Source organism: Babylonia areolata, chromosome 13 (assembly GCF_041734735.1).
Source record: "Babylonia areolata isolate BAREFJ2019XMU chromosome 13, ASM4173473v1, whole genome shotgun sequence".
NCBI classification, from domain to species: Eukaryota; Metazoa; Mollusca; class Gastropoda; order Neogastropoda; family Buccinidae; genus Babylonia; species Babylonia areolata.
In genome coordinates this window covers 31,899,554-31,922,053 of record NC_134888.1, presented here as the reverse complement: position 1 = coordinate 31,922,053, position 22,500 = coordinate 31,899,554, and the positions used below count along the sequence as shown (strand labels likewise).

Genomic DNA, 22,500 nt, shown 5'->3' with positions numbered 1-22,500 from the left:
TCTCCCCCCGGCCCGGCCTCCAACTTCACAGAACACTGAAGATGAATGAATGAATGAATGAATGGGAAGGGAAACCCGTCACACCACGAACAGGACACACGTTGTAATAACTCAGCAAAGCATCATCATCATCATCATCATCATCATCGTCATCATCACCACCACGCACAGTTTAATATAATAGGATCCTCAAGAAGAGACAAGCATCATAAGTGAGAGCAAAGAACTGCACAGTTTCCAACATGGGATACTGACTGACACAAAAATGCTGAACAACTCGGGGCGACAGCACACAAAAAAACACCAAAAAAACAGAACAAAAAGTCGGAGGTCACACAAGCACTGGCTGCACGCAGGGTTACCACCACTGACGAATGATGATGACTGCTACCGGTGACAACTCTCTCGCCTCCGACGGGTTCGTTCCAAGAGCTGCCGCTGGGCGCAAGGAAAAAAAACGGAGGGAAAGGGGGGATGGGTGGGTGCTGTGGCAGAAGGGGGAGGTGGGATGTGAGGGGAGGGGGGGTATAGGGGAGGTACTCGCATGAAAATCAGCACCCTCGTCCAACCCTCCACACACGTTGATCGACACCCACCGCTTTTCCTTTCGCACCGCTCGCTGGTTGAGAGAATAAGACTGTTGATTTTGCCTTCTTTTTTTTTCTTTTTTTTTAATAAGTGAAGTTGGATGGACTTACCCCGCGGGTGTGTCCACCCGAACTCGCCACCCGCCCCCTGTATCGCAGCGGTCCCGTGCAGTGAGGGCGGCGTGAGGTATGAACGAACGTACGGGCCAGTGATCAATGAGGGGCGCGTGCTTATTGCCGCACGGGGGGAAGGATCGCTTTTATACAGCCGGCCCCTTTACAGGCAGCCAGCAGCTCGCGCTCCTGGCGGCACGTGGAGCTCTCTGTCTCTCTCTCCCTCTCTCTCGCCATCACCATCGCTACTGGGAAGGAGAGAGAAAGAGAGAGATATAGGGAGGGGGAGACACAGACACAGAGAGACAAACTGGACCCCGGTACACCGACAGACAGAGCGGTGTAGTCTGCAGACAGGAAGGCAGGCAGGCAAGCAGGCCAGCGGACAGGCTGTGGAAGGCAGCAGCAGGGTCTGCTGGTTTGGAGGTCTGTGATCCTGTGTTGGCGGCGACAACGTGTTGACCGAGTGTTTACACGAGGGTGCAGCACCAACCAGTGTGTGTGTGTGTGTGTTTGTTTGTGTGTGTGGTCGGTGACAGCAGTCCTTTCCACACCCAGGCTTCTTCCACCAACTGTTGACTACAACGGAGCAGCGTGTCTGTCAGCCTGCTAGCGGCACACAGCTCAAATCGTCGTCGTCGTCGTCGTATCAACGGTGTGGTACTGTGATTATCCCGTTTTTTCTCACATTGCTGGCGTAATTTTGCTGACTACAACCGCCAGTGGCTCCACGCACAGCGACTGACGGACGGCAGCCACAACTAAGTGTCATCGATATGTTCGTTGTTATTCCAAGGAGGAATTAAACAGTGCTGTCTGACGTGACCGATTTTTCGGACTTCGGCATCTGACCCACTTGTATACATTTCAGGTTTCTTCATTGCATCGCTCGACTCTCCAAGCGCTACAAACTGCTCTCCGATTAAACGGTAACCGTGAACGAACAGCGATGTAATCGTTTAGCGTGTGTGTGTGTGTGATAGTGTGTTGAGAAGGGGCAGGGGAAAAGAAGGTTACAGGTGGTATTATCGCCTCGTGCATACCTACCTGGCGGCGGAGGGACAAGAGATCGAAGACTGCCACAGGGTGGCTGGTGGCTGGATGGTGGTGTGGTGCGGACAGACCATCAGGATCTGACGTGTCTGGGTCGCTGACTTCAGTACTGGTGAGTCCTGTGAGAGGATGGGAGGGGAGCTGGGGGTGGGGGCGAGGGGGCGGGGGGGGGCGGGGGGCATGTACATGACTGAGAAGGGAGGAGGGGATGGTGGGGAGGGGAAGGTGGCGAGTGTAGAAGGGATGGTAAAGTGTGGGGAGAGGGGAGGGGGCGGGTCTTCAACGTATGTGTATGTTTGTGAGAGAGAGAGAGAGTGTGTGTGTGTGTGTGTGAGTGTGTGTGTGTTGGTGAGTTCATTCCTCAATTTGACGTCCTTTCATTGTCTAGTGAAACTGAAACTCATTGTCAGTGATATTAAAAAAGAAAGAAATGCTGGGACGATGAGAGTTAGGGTTGAGTGTAGTGTGTGTGTGTTGTGTGCGCACGCGCGCGCGCGTATGTGTGTGTGTGTGTGTGTGTGTGTGTGTGTGTGTGTGTGTGTGTGTGTGACTGCGTACATGTGCGTCCGCGTGAGCTTGCGCGCGCGTGTGTGTGTGTCTGCGTGTGCGAGTGTGTTCACTGACGTGCGTATGAATAGGCCAGACCGCGTTTTTCAGTTTTGCAAAAGAAACAAAGTGTGTGTGTGTGTGTGTGTGTGTGTGTGTGTGTGTGTGTGTGTGTGTGTGGTGTGTGTGTGTGTGTGTGTGTGTGGTGTGTGTGTGTGTGTGTGTGTGTGTGTGTGTGTGTGTGTGTGTGTGTGTGTGTGCGTGTGTGAGTGTGTGCGTGTGTGTGTTACCCAGCCGTATTTCCTGTTCATCTGTCATATGCTTTCTTTGCACGTGCATTTAATCTGTATTTCCGCTTTCTGTCAGAGAGCTACTGTGCATATGTTGTTGGCAAGCCAGAAGTGTTTTCCGTCAGTTCAGTTTAATAAATTCCTTGAAAAAAATAAAGCTCTCTCTGTGTGTGTGTGTGTGTGTGTGTGTGTGTGTGTGTGTCGTCACTATTTCACAACCAATAATAAATACGAGACTGGGTGAATGATTACACAGATTCACTTCTGTTGTTGTTGTTTGTTAGTTTGTTTGTTGTTGTTTTTCATACTAGTACTGTTATGTTTTGTCTGTGTTTTTCAGTGAACCTTTTTGATTCACATAGACGCGGGTTTGTTCTCACACGTGAATGGAGAGAGAAAAAAAAACGGAAAGGAGGAAGAGGGTGTGAAAGAGGGGGTTTGGGGGCTGGGGGGCGAGGGGGGGGGTAGAGGCCAGGGGGCGAGGCGTGGGTTGAGTGGGGGTGGGGGTACAATACAGTTATGATAATAATATATATTTTATAACTAAAAATAATGTGGCGAATATTCGCGAATTTGTTCCAGCACCCTCTGGGCATGAGATATGTATCAAACACAGAGTGCAGCTTTCGATCAGCTTTCATCTCACGTCCCCGTCGGTTCTCGTCACACACACACACACACACACACACACACACACACACACACACACACACACACACACTACATGCGTGCGCATATACATACACACACACACTGTCACGCACGCACGCACACACACACATACACAATGTCACGAACACACACACACACACTGTCACGCGCACGCACGCACACACCACACACACAGTCACACACACACACACACACACACACACACACACAGTGTGACACCACACACACACACACACACACACACACACACACACACACACACAGTGACACCACACACACACACAACACACACACACAGTGTGACAACCAACACACACACACACACACACACACACACACATACACAGAGGACAGGTGTCACGGAGGATAACTTTAAAATGCCTTCCGATTAAACCAGTCCCATAAGACAAAATTAATCAAAGAAATTAATTCCCTACCAGCACGCATGAACAGCTGAACGCGTGCACAGAGAACAAGAGAGAAAGAAAGACAGACAGACAGGCACGCAGAGAGAGAGAGAGAGAGAGAGAGAGAGAGAGGACAAAAACAAAAACTAAGACTTGACTCGTCTATCGTAATCTCTTGACCTGAATGACTGATTCCACACACACACACACACACACACACACACACACACACACACATACACACACACACACACACACACACACACACACACACACACACACACCAAAAAAACACATAAAAAAACGACAACGTAAGCAATTGATTTGGAAGGTGCATACAATACGAGTCCAGTACTTCCATTGTTATAAATAAAAATTATTGCGCGTGCGGTTCGCGTGCGGTTTGTGTCCGTGGGGCGTTCCCGTTCGAGGCATTTGCACTTCAGGAGGCAGCAGTCGTCCTTCGACTTCAGTTCTGGGTCCATGCAATTTTAATCGCTTTCAATGGGACTTCCCCAAGGACCACAGCTATACCCTGCCCAGTTTCTTTGCAATATTCATTCTAAAGGACTGAAACGTTTGAACTTGGACGGTGCAGGCCCCGTGTTGACCTCAGCACTGATGGGATTGTGTTTAACACTTCAAAGAAGGTTAACAAGAAAATTGATCAAAAACTCTCGAGTCACACTGGTGCCAGAGAATGGATTTTGTGTGTGTGTGTGTGTGTGTGTGTGTGTGTGTTTTGGTGTTGGTTTAGTTTTTGTTTGTTTGTTTGTTTCTGTTTGTTTTGTTGTCGTTTACACAAAGAGCGTTGAGAAATAAAACAACATGTGTTTGTTTCAATGACACTGTTTTACAAACTCCCTCGTTCTTGGCAAACTTATTTCTTTCTGTAAGGACAGGGTTACCGTTATGGACACCAAGCACGCTCGTGCGTGTTAGGAGTACCGATAGTAACGCTCACAACTTTCACGACATAACGAGTCTCTTAAAAAGCAAAACAAACCAAAAACAAACAAAAACATGACAAACAAAAATACCCTTCCCGTTTACACAGTGAAGAGTCCCATTACACATGCACATAAAGGGAACAAAAACCTTGGATCAAAGGATAATGGAAAGTCGCAGAGAAACTGCATGTCTGTAAACATTTGCGTTTACGAACATGAAATATACATCTATTTCTTTCTCCACGCGTAAATCATGTATGCAGAGAACTGAAAATAACAGGACGTAAGCTTTGTTTTGGAATTCCACTGTCCCCCGCACGTTATAAAAACGACGTAAGGTAAACACAACACTCATTACTGAGCACACTGGATGCTGGTGAATGCATCAGACTCTGGAAAGAAAGAAGGCATCACTCTGCAGAAGATACAGTCGGAGAACTCATAAAACAAAGGACTCAGCATCCGTGCTGTCTACACGAACATAAGCAGCGTGTGATGTCATGAAGGTAAATATCACGTCAGTGAGGTAAAGGCATATGTTAAATCGTCATCAAATGACGACCTGCACTTCTTCAGACGGATCCGTGTAACAGAACTAACGACAGGTATATAGGCGAGGGGGAAGGGGACTGGGAGGGGGAGGGGATGGGGGTGGGGGTATAAGTACCCGTTAGTTCGTCTCTGATCTCAACTCCATGCTGAACTCACCAGTTCAGGCTTGAGACAGCAGGACCTCTTGATGGGTACTTGAACAGGTAGAGAACTACAGGGAAAATTTCGGCGGACTTTGGAAGTGAGACAGGCCAAAGGCTAATTTGGCCGATTGGACCCCAAAGAATTACGAACTTGGGAGGCAGATGATCTCCCTTCATGGAGCGGAGATGCTGTGAACAAAATCATGGATCACGACATCAGGTGCTCTTGGAAACGACGGCGCGTGCGTCCCTATGTCAGTGTTCAGAGAACAACGAAACTAGGAGGGCGTGGGGATAGGGAGGAGGGTGGTGCAGGGTAGGGCTCGGGATGAATGCTCCCTAGTTCCGATGGATTGTGAAACGGGAAGGCCAGACCAGGGTTCGGTTCTTCAGTCTTAATATCCCCGGAAATAGAAAATGAAGAGTCTCTCTCTCTCTCTCTCTCTGTCTCTCTTCCCCCCCCCCCCCCCCCCTTCATTCCTACCTACCTCCTCCAACCTGTGTGTGTGTGTGTCGGGAACGGGGCAGGAAAGCCATGTATACATCACATTAGCAAATATTATGGCGCAACACTTTCTGTATGAGCATGCGTTTGAGTGAGCATTTTGTTCGATAAGCATCGCAATCACTGATGAACATAAGCTGAACAAAAATGTGAAAAATTCAACATGAATTATCTCTAGTAAATTTACACAACGAAGGAGACCCAGTTTCATCAACTACGCGCATAAGCACGTGCTGCGTTAGTTTAGCTAAAAAAAATTAAAAAAAAATAATAATAAAAACGCCTGGGAGGCTAATGAATTTTTCTACGGAAGAGGAAATGCGAAACTAATCCAGACTGAACTGGCTTTTTCATCCCCGATAAACGCCACCTGGCGGATTGTACTGGGGAAAAATCCTAATGGCGCCACCTGTCGAGATAATATGGCGGGTAGTGTCACGGTATGAATAGGATCCGCTGCTGCCTTAAATCAAGACCGCAGTTTGGAACCAGATGTATAGATATATATCTTTACCATTTACCACTGAGTGGAGGTGGGGGAGGACAGGGCTGAGCTAAGTTGGGGCCTGATATTTTGAGTTCGAGTCTGTTACGGTCGATGTATGTCGAACACCACACACACACACACACACACACACACGCACGCACGCACGCGGATATAGTGTATATATATATATATATATAGAGAGAGAGAGAGAGAGAGAGAGAGAGAGAAGCTTCACTTGATTGTGCTCCTTTTATTTTATTTTTTTTTTTACATTATTACTGCTATAACTACTGTTAGAACAGCTATTGTCATAACCAGTGTGAGTGGGGATTTTGCGTGTGTGTGTGTGTGTGTGTGTATGCGCGCGCGCGTGTGTGTGTTGCACGATCACTATCTTCACCATCATCACCACCACCACAAGCATCATCATCAACATCGTCATCATCACCACCAATATCATTATCATCATCATCATCATCATCTATAGCATCAACATCACCATAATCATGATTACCAGTATCATCATCATCATCACCATCATCATCATCATCGCAGTCTATTGACTGTATGATTTTTGTACAAGGCGTTTCAGATGGTTCTCTTTTTTATCGTCGCTATCACTGTCATCAAAATAGATAAAACCGTTGAATCCGAAACCTGTCTATATTGAATATATCAGGTTGTCATCAATTAAAACATTGGCTTCTGCTGACAAGTGTTCACAATCAATTTACTGTATGTTTTTCGTACAAGGCGTTTCAGATGGTCCTCTTTTTTTATCGTCGCCATCACTGTCGTCACAACTGATAAAAACCGATGAATCGGATGCCTGTCTACGTTGAATACATCAGTGTGTCATCAATTATTAACCCATTGGCTTCTGCTGACAAGTGTTCACCATCTATTTACTGTATGTTTTTCGTACAAGGCGTTTCAGATGGTCCTCTTTTTTATCGTCGCCATCACTGTCGTCACAATTGATAAAAACCGATGAATCGGATACCTGTCTACATTGAATATATCAGTGTGTCATCAATTAACCCATTGGCTTCTGCTGACAAATGTGCTCTTTTCTGAACGGCTGTTGGCAGCGGAGAGAGGGACAGGGGAAAGAAGGGACAGGTCAGGATGTAAGTCACCATTTGGATTCCCTCCCTTTTGGGACTGCCATCTTTTTTGCGTTCAGCGAAATCAGTTACATTCATCAATAAGTAAAACAAAACAAAAATACAGTCACCGGTACCTCAAACCCATGCCACACTGACCTCATTTCACCATGCCCCCCCCCCCCCCCCCACCCCCCCCCCACCCCCCCTCTGAAAACAGAGCTTGGACTAGTCGCCTGCACTGCGGGGATGTAAAAGGTCATACACGAAAAAGCCCACTCGTGGACTTCACGAGTGAACGTTGGGAGTCGCAGCCCACGAACTAAGGAGAACAAGATTTCACCTACGTTCAGCAATGCAGGGGTTAATTCAGTTAGCGACAGGATGAGGGTTTGTGTGGGTGGGTGGGTGAGTGTGGTTGGGAGAGTGAAGGAGGCGTCGCTGCGTTCGAACAAATCCATATACGATCACACCACATCTGTTGTGCAGATAATATCTGCCTGATCAGCAGCGTAACCCAACGCGCTCAGCCAGGCCTTGCATGGGCAAGTACAAAACGAAGCTAAAAAAAAATAAATTAAAAAGATAAAAATATTTTAAGAATTACAACTACTAAACACGACTGCTACTACTACTACTACTATTAATAGTGATAATAATAATAATAATAATAATAATAATAATAATAATAATAATAATAATACAGAAATAAGTGACGTAAAGAAAATACGTGAATGACGACGTTCCGTGAAAACAGCTGGCTACTCCAATCGCTGCAAATATTAACCGGAATGATACTGGTGTGAGAAATAGAAGCTACCTGCCAACCTATCTTTTTCAGTTGTGACACTGACACGTGTGTGTGTGTGTGCGTGTGCGCGTCTGTGTGTGTGCATGTGTGCGTGTGTGTGTGTGCGTGTTGTGTGTGTGTGTGTGTGTGTGTGTGTGTGTGTGTGTGTGTGTGCGCGCGCGCGCGTTGCATAGCCGCATATCCTGTTAATCTATTTGTGTGTTGGGTGAAAGGGTTTAGGGTGTGTGTGTGTGTGCGAGAATGTGTGTGCGTGTATCCATGTGCGTTCGTGCGCGCGTGCGCATGCACGTCTAATATCAGGCTCTCATTTTTGTGTGTTAGTGTGCGTGTGTGTGTTATAGCGCGCGCGCGCGGGTATGTGTGTCTGTGTGTGTGAAAGAGAAGGATGGAGGGAGGGAGAGAAACTGTAAATGTGGATGTGCGTGTTTATATATCTGTGTGCGTCCGTGCGTGTTGGGGGAGAGGGAAAGGATGTGTAAGCGCGCGCGCGCGCGTGGGTCTGTGTGTGTGTGTGCGTGTGTGTGTGTGTGTGTGAGGGGGGAGGTGGTGTACGTGGATCGATACCGCTGTGCCACAAACTGTTCATGGGATCTGGTCTCGGTAACTCAACTTGAACAACAAAGCCGATAAAAGGGCATGGTCTTAACGTGCACACACAGGGATGGGGGTGTAATTAGGGCAGTAGGGCAGGGTAGGGTATGTAGGGCAGGGTAGGGTATGTAGGGCAGAGTAGGGTATGTAGGGCAGAGTAGGGTATGTAGGGCAGGGCAGGCTATGTAGCGCAGGGTAGGATATGTAAGATATGTAGGGCAGAGTAGGGTATGTAGGGCAGGGTAGGGTATGTAGGGCAGGGTAGGGTATGTAGGGCAGGGTAGGGTATGTAGGGCAGGGTAGGGTATGTAGGACAGGGTAGGGTATGTATGGCAGGGTATGTAGTGTAGAGTAGGGTATGTAGGGCAGAGTAGGGTATGTAGTGTATGTAGGGCAGGGTAGGATATGTAGGGCAGGGTAGGATATGTAGGGTATGCAGGGCAGAGTAGGATATGTAGGGCAGAGTAGGATATGTAGGGCAGGGTAGGATATGTAGGGGTAGGATATGTAGGGCAGGGTAGGATATGTAGGGGTAGGATATGTAGGGCAGGGTAGGATATGTAGGGGTAGGATATGTAGGGCAGGGTAGGGTATGTAGGGTAGAGTAGGGTATGTAGGGCAGAGTAGGGTATGTAGGGCAGAGTAGGATATGTAGGGTATGCAGGGCAGAGTAGGATATGTAGAGCAGGGTAGGATATGTAGGGTACGTAGGGCAGGGTAGGATATGTAGGGTATGCAGGGCAGAGTAGGATATGTAGGGCAGGGTAGGGTATGTATGGCAGTGTAGGGTATGCAGGGTAGAGTTGGTAATGTTGGGTAGGGTAGTGTGTATTGGGTAGAGTGGGGTTAGCAGGGCAGAGTAGTACACACTATAGTGCAGAGTGGAGCAAGGTAGGGAGAGAGGGGATCGATGGGGAGAGTGAGGGTGCGCGGCTCATGGGTGTTGAAGGAAGGAAAGAAGGAAGGAAGGAAAGACGAGGACAGATGACGTAAAAGATGTGTGTGTGTGTGTGTGTGTGTGTGTGTGTGTGTGTGTGTGTGTGTGTGTGTGTGTGTGTGTGTGTCTCTCTCTCTCTCTCTCTCTCTCTCTCTCTCTCTCTCTCTCTTTGTTGGAACAAGAGAAAGTTTATGTGTGGGTGTTTGGGCATAGAGAGAGAGAAAAAAGAGAGAGATCAAACTACTGTCTGAACGACATTTTTGTTCATCATCTACCTACGTAAGCCTGTTAATTATATAAAACGTGGCTATAAATACAATAATAGATTTAAAAGTTGGTTCGTATATCACTAAACAATGCATAATGCCTTCGAGAGAAAGAACTGGAAGCACTGAATCAGGTTTCTAACAGAGCCAGAAATATCGTGAAGAGAAACCCAATAGTCACGATTTTAATTAAACACACGTGCACTCGCGAGCGTGCACTAACGCAAACACACACGCGCGCCTCGGTCCTCGTGCGCGCTCAAACACACACACACACACACACACACACACACACTTTCGCGCGCGCGCTCGCAAACATGTACGCACATACACGCACACAGACACACACAGACACATATACACGCACACAGACACACAGACACACACACACACACACAACACACACACACCAGCCATTATCTGTCAGCACGCACGCATTCAAACACACATAAACGCGCGCGCACACACACACACACACACACACAAGCCATCATCTGTCAGCAAGCAGTATTTCCAAACGAAATGTGGGCTGTGGAGAAGCATAGTTGGAAAGATGGTGCGAAAGGGGAAGTGGTTTGGAAGAAGAAGAAGGAAAAAAAAACGAAGAAGAAGAAGAACCTGTACCTCCATCCTCATCAAAACCAATCCAGACACCATGGCATTGGAAATCTTCCAGACTGACTAGCCGAAGTAAAGGGGGGGGGGCGGGGGAGGGGGGGGGGGGGCTGAGGGGGACTGGGAAGGGTATATGGGTAGCACACACAAGCTATTCTAACCCCCTCCCCACCCCCCTACCCCTCCACCATACCCTCACCTCCCGGTCCAGAATTCTCCTTTCCTTCCTTGGGGTATTAATTGATTGGGAGGGTAGGGGTGGGGTGGGGTGGGGTTGGGTGAGTTGGCATGGCAGTGAAAACGTTTTGCTGCTGCATATGCATGAGCGAGAGGAGCACGTGCATACGTGCTGTTTGGAGTGGCTCTCTCTCTCTCTCTCTCTCTCTCTCTCTCTCTCTCTCTCTCTCTCTCTCTCTCTCAATTTCATGATGTTTTTGCAAAAACAGGGAGAGACGCATGAGAAATACCACAAGAATCAGAATCAGGAAAAAAAAAAAAAAGAAACTTCATTTTCTCAAACAAGAGTGAGAAAAGTGAAGTCTGTGATACATACAGGTTTTACAAGCAGAACAACACAGTATAGACAGCATACTGCTTAAAAATACATGTCAATGTCAAAAGAAGCCCGATAAAAAATAAATAAATAAATAAATTATAAAAAGATTATTAAAAAAAAATACAGGCTCGCAGGCGAAGACGAAAGAGGGTGGTGTGTGGTGGAAACATTTTTTTAAGTCTGGAAGACAGGGGATCGTGATGGAATGAATTGGAAAGAAGGTGGGGGGGGGGGGTATGGGGATGGGTGATGGGTGAGAGGAAGAGGAAGAGAAGGAGGGTGGAAAATGAAAATGGCAACGATAATGTTGATGAAGTACAGTAATGCCAGTTTTATTTGTTTTCTGTTGGTGGTGGTGTTTGCTTTTTGGGGGAGGTGTTTTTTTTTTGTTTGTTTGTTCTTCTATTTGATACATCTTCAGTTGAGTATTAGAGGTTGATATATCATTATACTGATCACACACACACACACACACACACACACACACACATACACACACACACACACACACACACACACACACACACACACCACCACCACCACCACCACCACCACTGAACAACAACAACAACACCAGCAACAACAACTACTACTACTACTACACAAGATACCAGATGAGCGTCAGTGTTGTCTTGGCAGTGCAGTGGGGATGGTACTTACTAAAAAAAAAAAAGTCTTGCTTGGCTTCTTTTCCTTTGTATTTGGGGAGGAGGTGTTATTTCTTTCTTTCTTTCTTTCTTTGTAGCTGTGTACCTGTTACTGTCACTGTCAGTTCCCGCAACACAGCGAAAGAGCAAACAATTAGCCTGGCCCCTTTTTTTGATTCTATCTTCTTCTTTTTTTCCCCCCAGCTCCAATTGAGCTGAGGCAAAAGAGACACGGCGACCGAATCATTACTGGCATAAACTCAACAGCATGAAGAAGAAGAGAGAGAAAAAAAAAAAACAGAGAAAAAAGCAAATTAATAACCAGAAGAAAAGCACGAGCTGCAAGGTGCGTGAACCCCTCACACTCAGCAACATCAAGCTGGTCACTCAGGCGCGCGTGTGCAGGACTTGGGTCTGCGTCGGTGAACACAGGAAGCCAGACCAACGTGAAGCCCATGTCTCGTGGCTGCCCTCTGATATGTATTGGACGGGGGTGGGGGCTGGGGGTGGGGGGGGGGGGGTAGGGAAAGCTGAGGAGGGCTGGGAGGGGGAGAGTGGGGGGTAGGGGTGTGAGAGAGAGCCGAGGGATTGGGGGTAGGAAGGAGCTTAGGAGGTTGTGTAGGGGAGTGGAGGGGGTGATGTGAGAGAGGAGAGGGGGGAGGGAGAGGGGGGAGCGAGATTTTTTATTTTTCCATGGTTTTGAGATATGCACAATGGCAAGATTGCTTTTTTTTCTCCATTTAGAGAAAGAGAGAGAGAGAAGACAAGACAAAAATCTTTATTTTCGAGGGTAATAGATAAGCACTGGCGCGCTTTTCTCTCTCTCTCTCTCTCTCTCTCTCTCTCTCTCTCTCTCTCTCTCTCCTTCATCCAGTCCCCGTCCTGAAACAGGGTCTACACTGCACAATGCTACAGTACATGTTATTGCATGCAGAGAGAGAGAGAGAGAGAGAGAGAGAGAGAGAGAGAGAGAGAGAGAGAAGGAAGAAGGAGGAGAGGAGAGGAACAGACCAACAGACATAGCGAGGGCCAATCTCAAGTGCGGCGTGGGATCAACACACGAGGACTTTTCAGACTTATTACGAGTAAGATCGATGGGACTTCGGTCGGAATTTGGATTAACTTTAGAACTTTTGGGCAGCTTTTGGGAAAGAGTGACAGCTTTGGTAGAGGTTTGGATTCGGAGTTGAGCTAAAGGCCCACTTCATGTCAGTCAAGGCTGGAGTTGAGACCTGAGTTTGGGTTGTGTTTAAGTAGTGGGTTATTACAATTTGGATTTAGGTTTAGTAGTTTGAATTCGGGTTGGAATTACAGTAAAAGTTTGGACTCGAATGAAACGTCAGCTTTGAGGTATGATTCGTATTAGAGTTAAGAATAAGGTTTGGGTTTGGATTCGACATTGGACTGGACAGACTTGATGTTTTGGTGCGACTTGCCATGGGTGAGGAAAGAGTTGATGTTATATCGAAGTGATGGTCAGGGTTTGTAGAGTTAATTAAGAGTTTGGGCAAGAATAAGTATTTTGGGAAAAGAAAAAAATGGGAAGGGGTTGGGGTTAATGAAATACGGGTACTGCTCAGGATCCACAACGGATGATGCAGTGCCGACAACTGACCAACCGTCTTGAGAGAAGAAGAGGGGATGGATAAGAGAAGAGAGGAGAGACTTCGGACAAGATACTAGTGGGGTAGGCGTGGGGGAGAAGGGGGGGTGGGGGGGGGAGTAGGCGGGTGGTGAAGAAAGGAAACGGCTGAAGGATATGGTACAAAAACACGATCTAATAATAATCATCATCATCATGATGATAATAATGGATAATCATATAGCACACAATCCAGAAATCTGCTCTAGGTGCTTTACAAAAACGCTTTTGTTAACATAAAACATTACATCAATGTTACACACACACACACCAAAATGTGACTACACACACACACACACACACACACACACACACACACACACACACACACACACACACACACACACACACACACACACCACACACACACACACTGCATAATACATTTTAACATACATGTGTATCTAACAATTACCCTAACACACACGCACACACATGCAGGCACAAAGTTACATAAACACACGCACACACTACACACATTCATATACATGCATGTAGTTATGTACACATACATTTTGTACACACACACAGTCAAGCACAGCCAACTGAACGCAAAGGAAGTGGACCTGCCTAGTGTTACTTCTCGGTACACACCTCCGTCCAGCCTCACAGGGGCTGACGGGAAAGCTTGGAGAGTTGGAGGAGGGAATAGAGTAAGGCGGAGGGAGAGATGAGGGATGGCAGGGGAAGAAGGATGGTGGTTTGGGTGGTGGGGGTTGGTGGGGCAGGAAGGGGGGGGGGGAGACGATGTGATGCTTTCGACCTGCAGCTGTCATTACTGGCCGCACTCCAGTGGCCAGAGAAAACAGTTCTCGAGACGTCGTGATGGCCGCCAACTGTTTGGGTCAGTCCTGTCAGTCAATCAGCAGGGTCAGGTCAGACAGGGGAGCGAACAACTCCTTCAGCGTGTCTCGCGCGGCTTCTCTCCCTTGTTTGGCGAGTTGCACGTGTGCTGTTTGCGGCGTGCATCCACTTAGTTCTTGTGTGTGTGTTTTTTTTCTTTTTCCCCCCTTTTGATTCGATGCAGGTTTGGAATGTTGATTGGCCTGACTCATGCAGTTCTCTCTCTCTCTCTCTCTCTCTCTCTCTCTATATATATATATATATATATATATATATATATTATATAATAATAACATCACACACACACACACACACACACACACACACACACACACACAAACACACACAAACCACACTCAACAAAGTGTCTTCAAAAGATAGTCATAAATTATGTGTCTCCCGCTACTACTACTACTACCACCACCACCATATCCCCACCCACACCCACACCCACCCTACCCACACCTCCACACACCCTCTCCGCCCCCATCCTTTTTTTTTTTTGACTCACTTGTGTAAACAAAGTGAGTCTATGTTTTAACCTGGTGTTCGGTTGTCTGTGTGTGTGTGTGTGTGTGTGTGTGTGTGTGTGTGTGTGTGTCCGTGGTAAACTTTAACATTGACATTTTCTCTGCAAATACTTTGTCAGTTGACACCAAATTAGGCATAAAAATAGGAAAAATTCAGTTCTTTCTAGTCATCTTGTTTAAAACAATATTGCACCTCTGGGATGGGCACAAAAAAAATAAAAAGTGAAGCCTAATTATATGCAAACTGCATTTACTGTTATATTTATATTTTTCGTACTCTCTAAACTTGGCACTTTGATCTGATATTCTGACCCAACAACGAGAGCAGTCATTATTATCATTTTTTATTCAAACAGGAACTTCTTTTGCTAAGCATGAAAGTTTTATTTATTTGGTGCAGATAGTAAAAAAGGGAAATTACTCTGTAATTAATGCTAGGGGACTGAATTTGCTTTAAACTGATCTTTCTCATCTTAAACATTACATTTTGAAATTATACTCAATACATAAAAAGCTTGGATTTTTTTTTTAAGTGTATCACAAGTGAGTCTTGAAGGCCTTGCTTCTCTTGTTCTTTTTTTTCCCCTGTGCGCTTGTGATGTGGAGCCGTGTGTCGAGGGGAAGAAGAGAGAGGTGGCCCTCTAATAACCAGTTCTCTGGCCCGTGTGATTCTTCCTTTCCGCCGTCCTGGTCTCGTCCTGTGATGTGTGTGTGTTGTCTTCTCCTATCTTCCTCCATGTCCAGCTTCACGGACACACAGACACACAGCACAGACACACACACACACACACACACACACACACACACACACACGAAACCTATGCCCTTTACAAAATCTGCAGTTCCATCTGCTTCCATTAGAAATGTCTTGTATGATAATCAACATGTATTTGAAGTAGTTCGGAGTTTAATTTGGAGCCCAACTGGCTCTTTGTTGTGATTCTACTGGTTGACTAGTTAGTTTATTTTATTACGTTTATATTTCTTTTTATGCTAATTGATGAGAGAGGAACAGGGAAAGTAGTGATGATTTAAGGCATGTGTGGGGTGGGGGAGATAATGGATTTTCATTAACCCTTTCACCGCCAAGTTCGCATTTATGCACAGGCGTGGTAGAGGACCCATGTCACTGAAAGGTGACCATTTATTGGTCTGTTATCCATGAACCTACTGCTCTTCATGTTCGGTGGTCGGATAGGCCATATTTTCAATACATCGCAGGGGGAATCCCCAGCTATTCTTAGCCACTGTCTTTTCTGTGTTTATACCACAACGGAATTTTGTACTCTAAATTGACTGGCGGTGAAAGGGTTAAAAATCACAAATGTGGATAGACGTTAAGCAAAAGAACGAACACATACGAACCTGCGCACAGACATACACATGGGTCTATACTTATGAATATACACATAGGTGGATGGATGTTTCTGTCTAACTATCCGCATACAAGTGTGTGTCCATGCCCGTATACGTGAACATATTTATGATATGTATATTCCAACGCATGTAAATGTTTATGTTGACATCTGTGTGCGAGAGCACAGGGTCTGTTCGGGTTGGGGTTTTTTTGTTTGTTTTTTGTTTTTTGTTTTTTTTTAATTTCCTGGTTTGTCTGTTGGTTGCTTGGTTCGTTGGTTGACTGGTTGGTTCATTGGCGTGTACTTCTTACATGCATGAAAAAGTGCTGCACATTTCAAGTTCCCCAGCGTACAGGCCAGGCCCAAGACTTAACTAAACTGCGCTATGCTTTCGTAAAACGAAAGAAGCCACTGGAGCAAATTGGCACCGTATCTCCTTCCCCCCAGTTCATCCACGCAAAGAGAAAGAGACAGAGAGAGGAAGAGAGAGACAGAGAGAGAGGAAAAGAGACAGACAGACAGAGAGAGGAAGAGAGAGAGGAAGAGAAAGAAAGAGACAGACAGACAGGAAGAGAGAGAGGGGAAGAGAGAAAGGCAGATACAGAGAAAGAGAGACAGTGACACAGAGAGAGACACAGAGACAAAGAAAGAGAGACAGGCAGACAGAGAGACACGGAGAGAGACAGAAGAGAAAGAGAGAGACAGAGACAGACAGAGACACAGAGAGAGACAGACACAGAGAGACACAGAGAGAGAGGCACACAGAGAGAGAGACAGTGAGAGAGAAAGAGACACAGAGAGAGACAGAGTTTAACAGAGACAGAGAGAGACAAAGAGAGAGAGTTCTCTTTTCTCTGCCTGTACTATTTCACAAACGAAATGACGTTGCCGGGAGAGGGTCTATGTGTCCCCAGTTCCAGTGGACATATAAACCTGGGGGACTTATACACAAGGGGGACATATGGACCGTGGGGGCGTATATAGACCTGGGGGACATATAGACAAGGGGGACATATAAGCCTAGGGGACAATTAGACCTGGGAGACGATTAGAGCCGGGGAACATTTCGACCTGGGAAACTTATTTAAATACCTGAGAGACATACAGACCTGGGGAACATTATACACCAGGGGGACATATAGACCTGGGGCCACCTGGAAGGGATATATACAGACCTGGGGGACACAGCGGCATGACACCGGGTTACAAACACTCACCCCACCCCACCCCCCACCCCCACCCCGGTCCCACCTTTTGCCCGGCCCCTCACATAATTTACTGGCATCACTTTACATCACATCCGACCGGAATGCTTCAATACATGCGTGTAATTCACCGTCTTTTTTGTGTGTGTGTTTTTTTTTCATTAATCTTCCTTTCACAAAAGGAAACAGGACTTGTTGTTGCTGTTGTTGTTTTTCCTCCTCCTCCTCCTCTCTCCCCCTCCCTACAGGGTGTTCACAACATGTGCGTTGCTTCAGACAAGACAAGGGGAACAGGAAACAGAGGAAACAAGTCCACATTGCACACCGCTGTCTGCCTCGTTAAAGGCTTTGGCTCTCGGCCACCAAGCTGGCTGTTTGTTACAAATGTCAACACACGCGCGCGCGCTCGCGCGTGCACACACACATATGCACACACACACACACACACACACACACACACACACACACATGAACGCATACATGCAGGCATCCATACATACATTCGCACATAAATGCGCGCACACACTCTCACACACACACACACGCTCACGCACGCAAACACAGAGAAACACACAAACGCACGCACGCACGCACACACTCATACAAACACGCATGAACGCACACACACACACGCTCACAGACACACACACACACACACACACACACACACACACACACACACTCGCATACACACAGAGACAGAGACAGAGAGACAGGCACACACACACACACACACACACACACACACATGAACGCATACACGCGGGCACTCATGCATACATTCGCACATAAATGCGCGCACACACACTCACACACACTCGCACGCACGCATGCATACAAACACACATGAACGCACACACACACACACACACACACACACACACACACACACCGGTGAGACTCGCCTTGCAAAGTAATCCCCCTTTTATTTATGTAAGCGTTCACCATCCTGTTTGTCTGGTAACTCGGCTTTTTTTCATTACCGGAGGAGCAGTGTGCACATTTCAATCACTTTTTTTTTCTTTTCTCTCTCTCTCTCTCCTTTTCTGTTTTACTTCAGTGCATGGAGACGGGCTGGTGCGTCCTTGTACCGCAAGCCCTTCTCTCTCTCTGTCCGTCTGTCTGGCTGGCTCTCTCTCTCTTTCTCTCTGTCATTCAGACACACATACACGCCCTCACGCGCGCACACACACACACACACACACTCACACAATTTAGTTCATGCTAACGGTATGCAAGATTCTCTCTCTCTCTCTCTCTCTCTCTCTCTCTCTGTGCCCCCCCCCCCTCTCTCTCTCTCTCTCTCTCTCTCTCCATTTGAGACTAAGTGGAACCCTAACGAAACTTGTGCCAGTACATACGAAATAACTCCTCGCCATAATAGACAATAAGCACCAATGAATTAACAGGCACAGGCGGGCTATTTATTCTTCTATCATACGGAACACTTGTGCACCTTTCCTTTCAGAGTCACCAGAAATAACGACTGTAAAACTGGAATAATGCGAGGTGAAAACAGCCAACATGCCGCCGTTAAGAAGGCAAGAGTTTCGCGAAGATAGGATTAACAAGTCACTGAAGTGAGCTACACCTCCCTGGAAATATTTGTCCATATGTAATTATCAGTTAGTGCTAGCTTGAAAGACAGGAAACATCGGTTTCAGGCGAAAAATAATAAAAGCAATGTACGAACTTACGAACCCGTAAAGAATAGGTTTGGGTTGATACAGAGAAGTCTTCAACGAAAAGTCACAAGAGCTGAACTTGTTGGGACAGCCACCGTGTTTATTCAGTGATAGTCACGGTACAATGGTTTAAGCCATTCGGTCACTGTACTCCTCAGAGACCTGGTGGCTCCGCGGCAGCAGAGTCGGTTAAGTGTTGGGAGTTACTGGTCCAATGTTCACTATTGATCAGGGTTCGAGGCCCCGGTTGTCGGCAAGGTGTTGTGTCCTTGGGAAAGATACTTTGCTATAATGTTCCTCACTACACCCACGTGTCAATACGTTCTTGACTTCGGTTTGGGGACGGTTGAAATGGCGGAAGGAGATGATTGGGCTTCGCCTTCCTGTACCAAGCCGCAGACACAGTGGGTATGAATTCACTGCCTTCCTTCCCATACCAAGCCTCAGACAGTGTGTGTGTGTGTGTGAATTCACTGCCTTCCTATACCAAGCCTCAGACAGTGTGTGTGTGTGTGAATTCACTGCCTTCCTATACCAAGCCTCAGACACAGTGGGTATGAATTCACTGCCTTCCTTCCCATACCAAGCCTCAGACAGTGTGTGTGTGTGTGTGAATTCACTGCCTTCCTTCCTATACCAAGCCTCAGACACAGTGGGTGTGAACTCACTGCCTTCCTTCCTATACCAAGCCTCAGACAGTGTCTGTGTGTGTGAATTCACTGCCTTCCTATACCAAGCCTCAGACAGAGTGTGTGTGAATTCACTGCCTTCCTATACCAAGCCTCAGACAGAGTGTGTGTGAACTCACTTCCTTCCTATACCAAGCCTCAGACACAGTGTGTGTGAACTCACTTCCTACCTATACCAAGCCTCAGACACAGTGTGTGTGAACTCACTGCCTTCCTATACCAAGCCTCAGACACAGTGTCTGTGAATTCACTGCCTTCCTATACCAAGCCTCAGACACAGTGTGTGTGAATTCACTGCCTTCCTTCCTATACCAAGCCTCAGACACAGTGGGTATGAATTCACTGCCTTCCTATACCGAGCCACAGACACAGTGGATGTGAATTTACTGCCTTCCTTCCTATACCAAGCCTCAGACACAGTGTGTGTGAACTCACTGCCTTCCTTCCTATACCAAGCCTCAGACACAGTGTGTGTGAAGTCACTGCCTTCCTTCCTATACCAAGCCTCAGACACAGTGTGTGTGAACTCACTTCCTACCTATACCAAGCCTCAGACACAGTGTGTGTGAACTCACTTCCTTCCTATACCAAGCCTCAGACACAGTGTGTGTGAACTCACTGCCTTCCTTCCTATACCAAGCCTCAGACACAGTGGATGTGAATTGACTGCCTTCCTTCCTATACCAAGCCTCAGACACAGTGTGTGTGAACTCACTGCCTTCCTTCCTATACCAAGCCTCAGACACAGTGGGTGTGAATTCACTGCCTTCCTTCCTATACCAAGCCTCAGACACAGTGGGTGTGAATTTACTGCCTTCCTATACCGAGCAATGGACACAGTGGGTGCGTGCACGCCATTACCCTGTAAGCGGAGACAGTTGTTGGAAACAGTGAGTGGACAGTCACCCTTAGTTGTGTGAAGCTACCCTTAGCTGTGTAAAGTCACCCTTAGCTGTGTGAAGCTACTCTAAGCTGTGTGAAGCTACCTTTAGCTATGTAAAGCCACCCTTAGCTGTGTGAAGTCACCCTTAGCTGTGTGAAGCTACTCTTAGCTGTGTGAAGCCACCCTTAGCTGTGTGAAGCCACCCTTAGCTGTGTGAAGCTTCCCTTAGCTGTGTGAAGCCACCCTTAGCTGCTACTCTTCTCCCTGTGAAGAGTCACTGTGTGCTGTACAGAGCTGTTCACCACATTCCTTCAGCTCTGTGAAGAGTCACTGTGTGCTGTACAGAGCTGTTTACCACATTCCTTCAGCTCTGTGAAGAGTCACTGGGTGCTGTACAGAGCTGTTCACCACATTCCTTCAGCTCTGTGAAGAGTCACTGTGGTGATGTACAGATGAACTGTTCACCACATTCCTTCAGCTCTGTGAAGAGTCACTGTGGTGATGTACAAAAGAACTGTTCACCTGGTGCCAGTTTAATTGCCTGGTTCTAACTTTTTGACAGTTACACGTGACTAAATGCCTACGTTGACCGAACTACGCCATTGGTCAGTTCCATACTGCACACAGTTCGTAGCGGGTTACGACCATACTAGGCTCTTCCGTCCGAGCGATGCAGCTGGTTCCAGATTCCTTCAGCTCTGTGAAGAGTCACTGGGTGCTGTACAGATGAACTGTTCACCACAATCCTTCAGCTCTGTGAAGAGTCACTGGGTGCTGTACAGAGCTGTTCACCACATTCCTTCAGCTCTGTGAAGAGTCACTGGGTGCTGTACAGATGAACTGTTCACCACAATCCTTCAGCTCTGTGAAGAGTCACTGGGTGCTGTACAGATGAACTGTTCACCACATTCCTTCAGCTCTGTGAAGAGTCACTGGGTGCTGTACAGAGCTGTTCACCACATTCCTTTAGCTCTGTGAAGAGTCACTGGGTGCTGTACAGATGAACTGTTCACCACAATCCTTCAGCTCTGTGAAGAGTCACTGGGTGCTGTACAGAGCTGTTCACCACATTCCTTTAGCTCTGTGAAGAGTCACTGGGTGCTGTACAGATGAACTGTTCACCACATTCCTTCAGCTCTGTGAAGAGTCACTGTGTGCTGTACAGAGCTGTTTGCCACATTCATTCAGCTCTGTGAAGAGTCACTGTGTGCTGTACACAGCTGTTCACCACATTCATTCAGCTCTGTGAAGAGTCACTGTGTGCTGTACACAGCTGTTCACCACATTCCTTCAGCTCTGTGAAGAGTCACTGTGTGCTGTACAGAGCTGTTCACCACATTCCTTCAGCTCTGTGAAGAGTCACTGGGTGCTGTACACAGCTGTTCACCACATTCCTTCAGCTCTGTGAAGAGTCACTGTGTGCTGTACAGAGCTGTTCACCACATTCCTTCAGCTCTGTGAAGAGTCACTGGGTGCTGTACACAGCTGTTCACCACATTCCTTCAGCTCTGTGAAGAGTCACTGGGTGCTGTACACAGCTGTTCACCACATTCCTTCAGCTCTGTCGGTTGTGTAAAAAGCCTGAGTCTGTAAATGATTTTCCCGTCTATTCTGCAATGTTGTCATTTCATTCTTTTTCTTTTTTTTTCATGTTTTTCCCTCCTCTTCCTCTCTCATCAGTTCCTTTGAGGATTAATTTACCAAAGCAAGTGTATCTTTTACATGATCATACCTTGTTTTCTTTTCTAAACTGATGTCAGCAGATTTTTCTACGTTGCTGCTTAATGGCTTGGCGCACACAAAATAAAATCGGCTTCGGTTTAAACAGTA

General features: G+C 46.9%; 2 protein-coding genes across 4 annotated transcripts in view; one reads left to right on the top strand and one right to left on the bottom strand.

Annotated features, from left to right (window-relative positions):
* The window catches only part of LOC143289213 (uncharacterized), a 679,995-nt gene that overhangs the window by 625,177 nt on the left and 32,318 nt on the right, over nt 1-22,500 (bottom strand). The gene's annotated exons all lie outside the window — the stretch shown is intronic.
* Nucleotides 847-22,500, top strand: part of LOC143289212 (uncharacterized) — a 220,034-nt gene continuing 198,380 nt past the window's right edge. For all 3 annotated transcript variants that reach the window (XM_076598159.1, XM_076598157.1, XM_076598158.1), the window contains exon 1: nt 847-1,866. The gene's annotated coding sequence lies outside the window, so the exon portion shown is untranslated. The remainder of the gene's footprint in view (nt 1,867-22,500) is intronic.